We start from the raw sequence: 8,336 nt of genomic DNA, 5'->3' as shown, positions 1-8,336 counted from the left end.
AGCTTGTAAACATCAGATTGTTTGTCACTTGTAAGGTGCTCATAAATCCTCGTTGTTAAGTGTCTGCAGGTTTCTCCAAATAACTGGATTTAAAGCCAGCATAAGAAAATTTGTAAATAACATTGAATTTAAGCAGCTATTTTGTAATTAGTTGCTAGTGAAAACTAAATTAATTATGGCATCTTTACAATATTTTTAAATGATTTTATTTATTTTAGATTTAATAAAATTTGAGTAAAGTTCAATAAATGGAAGTATATAATATCTTATATTAGGATTATCAATACTACTTATAACACATGGATTTCACTCTTTATCAACAAGTCATTTAATTTCACTGTCATCTATATTTGGTTTGTCATGTCACTTAATGTCAAGTCATTTAATTTCAGTGTCAATTATATTTTGGTGAATATTGGTTATTTTTTAAAACAAAAGATAGATTTTTCATGTCCTTATCAAATCCAACCCATACGAAGTTGATTTTACATGTTCTATTAATCAAACAACGGGACAAAAATTTCATCAATTGGGGCATATAATTATATACTTGCCAAACATCTTTCTGATTTATTGTGTCCTCATATACCAAAATCTTATTCCGCCTGTGACTTTTTTTCTTTTGTTGAGGAGTTAAAACAAGTTGATATAACTAAAAAATATATAGTTTCCTATGATGTTGAAAGCTTATTTACTAATATTCCACTTAAAGAAACTATAAATAGAGCTACTGATATATACTTTAAAAATGAAACTTGTTTAAAATGTTTTTTAGAAGGTCAGGTCAAAAAATTACCTCCAATCTCAACATCCGGTTCTCATTTTTTATTTAAGGGAAATATTATAACCAATGCGATGGTGGGTGCCGACGGTTTACAACTCTTTAATACCGGTAAATTAAATTTTTCTGGAAGAAAAAAAAAAAATCTGGTTTTCTAATTTTTTTTTTTTTTTTTCACATACACAAAAAATAAATTTATAATGTCTTGTGTAAAAATTATATCAAAATATATAATGGTTCTCAGATTATTAACCTATTATCTATTTTAGTCGGAGTGCGACGCTTTGTGTAGCGGAGAAGTGTTAAATCACGAGTTAGAAATACTGGGTAGAATGACGTGATCAATTCGCAGTATTCTAGTGGAAATATATCTTATTTCTAAAAGGCGCGAAAGCAAATGAGTAAAAATCTTTAATATAAACGGTAAAAAATAAAAGCTTCAAATTTATCAATCAAATTGGGTTATGTCCATGTCAAAACAGCATGTCGAGATAACCCACCACTTTAGAAATACTTGATTTTTGGCAAAAATGCAGTTTATAGTGTCGTTAGGAATAATCAATAATAATTTGGAGCCAATTTCATTATTTTAAGAGTTATGGGTCAATAAAGTTTGAGATTTTTTACATTTTTTTATTCTCCGCGCTCTTAGCAACGTCTATAGCAACACTAAAATATTTAAGTATACACAGTTACATTAATCATGCGTTTACAAAATTTAATAGGTATAGAAACTTTTGAAGAAAGAAATCAAAAATTGTTACTTAAAGTTATTATCTCATATATTTTATTAAAAACTTTGAAATGCAAACCGGGTTTTTAAGAATAATTTTTCAGTAAACATGTCTAGTTTAAGATTAATTGCAGAAAAGGTATCGATCTATTCATTTTATATCTTTACAATAATAGTTTAATATAAATACCTGTAAGAGGCAAAAATTATTTCACTGATTTTTAATGCACATATCTATTTTATTATTGTTTTATTTTAGCAATTTTATTTTTGCATTTTTATTTTTGCATTTTTATTTACCGTTTTGGTTATAATCTCCATATAGAGATTATAACTAAAATAATTTCTCACAAAAAAATAAATAATTTCTTACATAAGCATTATTATTAATACTCAAATGTTAAAACTAATTGCTCCATTTAATTAATTAAACAAGAAACCAGAAATACATTTTTATTTCAAACTAAATAAATGTAATCATAGCTATAGCTATGATTACATTTATTTAGTTAATAAAAATGAATTTCTGGTTTCTTCTTTGATTAATTAATTGGAGCAATTGGTTATAACATTCGAGTTTTGATTATAATACTCATGCGAGAAATTATTACTTATTTAATGTTGGTTTTAAAAAAATAAAATATTGAAATTAAATATTTTTATAATGCCTGAAACATCACAATGCTCAGTTGGATTGATCTTAAAATTAAATTTTCACAAGTTAACGTCTACAAACCATATTGGAATAAACTTTTTTCAAGATTTAGCTCCAGATGAGCAAAATTTAGTTGCGCTGAGGTTTGGTGTTTCTCCTGTTTTGATTATTGACTTATGTTTTCATCATCAGAAGTTCTATCTTAAGTAGTTCCCTGTGTTTCAGAATAAATACTGTGATCCGCTATTAGTTCACAAAAGACTGTGTATAGGTTAGTAAAGCTTGTAGTAAAGTTTTTTATAAATGCTACTTTGTCATAATTTTAAGTTCTTCATGTTTTTTAATACTAGGCACATTTTATTTTATTAGGTTATATTTTTTAATTTAGTATCTCTCAGAGAAGTCACGTTAAAAACAACAGCTTTAAACGACAGGTTCAATATTGTACCGGTCTAAAAATTTGTACAAATTGCTTAGTCAAATTAAAAGCTTCCACTGAAATTAATACTGATAACATTGGTATTGGTGATGATTACACAAATGAAAGTGTAAATAAAGAAAACGTATTTAACGTTTAACAAGAAGCTGATATAAATAGAAACAGACAAGAACTTTCTGATTGTCTCAGTATAATTAGCTTGCCGCCAGTTAAGCTTCACGGAAAGCCATTTGCAAATCGTATGAGTATTGGGGAAAAAAATCTAAAACTATTACAACAGTTTTCAAAGAAAAGTTTTCAAGTTCTTTAAAAATTCCATTGACAAAAGTTGAAGTTTTCGATAATGAATATATTCTTGATTAAAAAAAAGTTGTTCAGTTCGAAAAAATGTTAGTTTTGATAAAAGATAAACTTGAAAAATGCTGTTCATTTGGCCATTCTTGTGGGCAAAATTCAAGTATTGACTTTGTGCCCACAAGAATGGTCAATTGAAGCAGCTAGTGAGTATTTTGGTGTTTCAAAGTACCTAATAATAAAATCTAAATCTTTAGTAAAGAAGGAAGGAGTTCTTGCAGTTCCACAACACAACCAGGTAAAGTGCTTTCACAAACAAAGCCAAGTAAAATGCTGCCGACCAAGTAAATGCTTTAGTGAAAAATTTTTATAAAGATGGTGAAAACTCTCGCCAGATGCCTGGTCAAAAGGATTTTGTAAATGCTAGTTGGAAAGTCCGAATGCAAAAGCGACTACTTTTATCACGCTTAAAAGAGTTATTTGTCTCATTTAAAATTCTATATTCACATGTAAAGTTAGGTTTCTCCAAGTTTTGTGTTTTAAGACCTAAATGGTGTGTTTTACCAAACTCATTAGTATACAAACGCAAACAGAATGCGTCTGTTTGCGTTTGTATCTACCATCAAAACATGAAGTTAATTCTCCTACCCATTAAAATTGATTACCATGAACTAAATAAATTTATTGTTTGTGATATGCAAAACAAAGAATGCATGTTACATGGATCTACACAATGTCAAAAAAATACATCTAAATTAGAATTAGAAGAAAAGCTATTCGAACTAATAGGGCAGTTTGAGGAAGAAAATACTATCGAATTTAACCAATGGGTTACTACTGATAGATCAGACTTAGTTATAAAGCTTATAAGCATACCAAATTATGTAAATATGGTGATGGAAAAACTAGTCAAACTAACAGCGCATTCATATATTTCTAAATGCCAATATAAATATTAGAAAATCTTAAAGTAGAACTGCCATCAAATAGCGCAATAATTCTAGGAGATTTTGCAGAAAACTATAGTTTTGTTGGGCAGGATGAAGTACAAGGTTTTCATTGGAAAAATCTTTAGTGCACACTTCATGTAGTAGTTGTGTACTATAAAAAAAATTAAGTGTTGTCTTCCACTTCATATTGCACTATATCATATGAAAACAATCATGATGTGCCAATGGTTTACGAGGTTTACAATGGTTTACAATGGTTTACGAGGTACAAAAATTAATTATCAACAATCTAAAGCAAAAGATACCTAGCATTGTAAAGGTGATCTACTTTTCTGATAGCTGTTCTTCTCAATATAAAAACTGAAAAAATATTTTTAACCAATGTCAGCATAAGTCAGACTTGGGAATTGATGCAAAATGGGTTTTCTTTGCAACCAGCCATGGAAAGCAACCTTGTGATGGTATAGGAGGAACAGTTAAACGGCTTATAGATAATACTAGTTTGCAGAGAACTTCTACAACTAAAATATTAAACTCACGTAATATGTTTATATATTGTACTAAGAAAATCAAAGATATAAACTATATTTTTATTTCAAGTGAAAGTTTGGTAGAAACAAGATTATTAAAATCTGAACGATTTAAAAATATATAAACAATACCAGGAACAAGACACTTTGATGAATTTATTACTGTATGTCAGAAGTTAAGATGAAATACTGCAGTGATGACACTATGCCTAGTTTGACTTACAAGTTTAAAAATTGTGAGATGCAAGGTGATGTGCAAAGTTGATGTGGAATTTAAATTTATGCACCAACATGGTCCTTGAATCTTAAAAGACATTTGCTTGCTTCCTTTTATCAAATATTATGTAGAATCGACAGTTTGCGTATGATTTATGATATATTTCACCGTTCAAAGATAAACAAAAGAATATTTGAAGTTCACTAACTTGTATAAAAATTTGTCAATTCATAAAAACATGGAGTTCAAAGAATTAACATGTTTTGATATTTAAAGTTGAGTTTATTTATGGACATGCATGTCATGGATACTGCAATTTTACACCTAAGTGAAAATATCTCTTATTTTTTGACTAGCCCTGAGTGAAAATATCTGTTTTTAATATTTGAATATTTTTAATTGAGTTTATCAAATAGGCATATTGCAGTTTTACACATAAGTAAGAACTCTTACTTTCTGGTTGGGCCTAAACATAAGTACCTATTAGTCTTCTGTCTCAATCTCAATATATTTTCAATCAAAAATAAAAATCAAATTTTTTAGATTTGTCAAAAAAAGTTTTTTTTTTAGATGTTTATACATACTTAAGAAAATGAAGTTTGTAAATATATAGATCAAAACCTTTTCTGTAATTCTTCTTATAGTAAGCATGTTTACTTTTAAATTTTGTTAAAAACGCCAATTTACTCTTATTGATTTATTAATAAATATAAAAAAGATATTATTGCTTAGTAAAATTTTATGGTTTAGTATCTAATAATATGTGGAAAATTTCAAATTATGAAATAATAAAGTCAAGGTAACAACGTATGTTTCGACATTTACTTGTTACTAAGGACGTTGCTAAGAGAGCATAATAATTAAAAATGTTACTAAGTTTTGAATTTCAAACTAGCATAACTTCTAAAATATTCCAATTAGTTTAAAACAACTTTGGGGAATTCTTTTTAGCGTAGTTAAGTATCTTTGTTGCAAAAATTAAGTCATTTAGAGATAGTGGGTTATTTTTTTGAATTTTTGTTGTTGTTTTGAATTTTTGTTGTTGTTTTGAATTTTTGTTGTTGCTTTGAATTACCCATTGATCTTCAATAATCTGATATACCGCGCAGTATGACTTGAAGCAAAACAAAATAATAAATTTTAATCGGATACTCTTTACTTACGTCAAATATTAAATTAGATACCATTTCATAAAGGTAAATGTACTCAAGTAAAACTACCATTCAAACCACTGAATACGCTAAATATATATCCAATTAAAGTCTCAATCAGACTTAGAGCTCATACGTCGGCGTATTTAAAAGGAAAAACGACTAACAATTTTAAACTCATTCTAGAAAGAAAAAGAAATCAAGTAGTAGTACATAAAAAAAAGTCAAGTAATTCAGTTTTTTTTTTTTTTTAAATCAAATTATTCTTACTGATATATGATAATTTATTACAGATATAATAATTTTTTTTATTTTTGGAATTTTTTTTTTAATTTAAAAAAAAAAGTTTTTAACTAAATTTAATCAAAATGTATCAAATCATAAATTAACAAAACGGAGTATAGTATATTTAGTTAGTATAATTTTTTAGACAAATTTTCAGATTCATTTTAACTTTTAGAGAATACTAACTTTTAGACAATAATATCCTATTTTGAACTTTTTTCTTCCAAAGAGAATAATAACCAAACACAAAAAATTGAAAAACAATAAAAGTTCAAATAAGAAGATTAAAAGCGTCGAAAATGAAATAAACAACTTAACTCGCTTGATATAAGGGATCGTCCATAAATTACGCAAGCTAACTTATTTAAAAAAATAAGTTGGAATGATTTTGCTCTTTGCGAGGTGATTTTTGTTTACCATAACAGGTAGTTTACATACTTAGTTTAATTAAAGGCTCTGTGATGGAAAATTTTTAATCCTTTGTCTTTTGTCTACAAGTTTAATTTCGTATTTCGTAATTTATGGACGATCCCTTAGGGATTATTTATAAATTGCGTAATGTATTACGTAAGGGATTTTTTACGCAACGTAATAATACGTAAAGGATTTATTACGCAATTTATAGACGATCCCTTAGGGATCGTCCATAAATTGCGTAATAAATTACGTAAATTATGTCCATAAAGTACGCCCATAAATTACGTAACGCGAAATTAATCTTATAGACAAAAGACAAAGGATTAAAAGTTTTCGATCGCAGAGTCATAATTAAACTAAGTATATAAACAACCTGTTAAGTCTAGCGAAAACCACCGCGCAAAAGAGCAAAATGATCTCCTAATAATTTTTTTAAAATAAGTTTTGCCTTGAGTAATTTATGGACGATCACTAATTGTAAAATGAAATAAGCAACATAATTTGCATGGAATAATAATAAAATTAAATAAGCAACATAACTCGTATGAAGTAAAAGTAAAATGAAATAAACAACATAACTCGTATGCTTTTCAATGAAAGCACGTCAAAGCTTACATGGCGTTGTAATTAGTAAGCACAGGCGTTATGATACATGTTAAAGCTTTTATTAACCGAATAAGTGTACAAGGAGGATGATATACTAGCCGCATTAACTGATATGAAAGAAAACAATCGGTTACTGAGAAAAGCTGCATTTAAATACGGCGTTCTACTCTCAATACTCAAAGATTGCAAAAATAACAACAACAAAAATTTCCGCAACTCAGGTACAGGTACAACAACAGTATTCTCAAATGAAACAAAAAGTATGATGCGTTCCAATCACTAGTGGCAATCACACAAGCAATTAAACCACCATTATTATTTTTAGCAGCTTACGTAGCACCTATACCCATTTTTCTGAGTCTCAGCGTCATCATTTTCGACAGCCGCTGCAGTACCTACTTCAACTACACACCAATTACCATCTTTATCAACTTTGCCAGCTTCGAGCTTTGATAGGTATCGAGCATGTGTTGAGCGTTGCAAAAGCAGTATCGAAGTTTGAAATTTTTTCAAGCCAGAAATCAATTGCATGTTGAAAAATCAAAGCAGTGCAACATATAAAATTGGCGTAAAATGTATTACCAAAGATAATGTGATCGAGTTCCTCAAACAAAAAGATGAAGAAAAGTCTGAACAAAAGATGAGGAAATGTCTGAGCAAAACAATGCTGAGTAATCACAGAAAAACAATAATGAACAACAAGCATCTGCATGCAATTACATTTTGCAATTTTTAATTGTTTGGCTGCATGCAGCCAAACGATTAAAAATTGCAAAATGTAAAAAGTGTTCGTGAGTACTATTACACACAGAAATGATGCTATGTGAGAACTCGATGTGTCGGGAATGTTTGTGAAAATAAACTTGTTTACCAAATAAATATGTTTACTTTTAAATTTTGTTAAAAACGCCAATTTACTCTTATTGATTTATTAATAAATATAAAAAAGATATTATTGCTTAGTAAAATTTTATGGTTTAGTATCTAATAATATGTGGAAAATTTCAAATTATGAAATAATAAAGTCAAGGTAACAACGTATGTTTCGACATTTACTTGTTACTAAGGACGTTGCTAAGAGAGCATAATAATTAAAAATGTTACTAAGTTTTGAATTTCAAACTAGCATAACTTCTAAAATATTCCAATTAGTTTAAAACAACTTTGGGGAATTCTTTTTAGCGTAGTTAAGTATCTTTGTTGCAAAAATTAAGTCATTTAGAGATAGTGGGTTATTTTTTTGAATTTTTGTTGTTGTTTTGAATTTTTGTTGTTGTT

This window comes from Hydra vulgaris, chromosome 08, assembly GCF_038396675.1.
Source record: "Hydra vulgaris chromosome 08, alternate assembly HydraT2T_AEP".
Taxonomy (NCBI): Eukaryota; Metazoa; Cnidaria; class Hydrozoa; order Anthoathecata; family Hydridae; genus Hydra; species Hydra vulgaris.
This window is presented reverse-complemented; position numbering follows the sequence as displayed.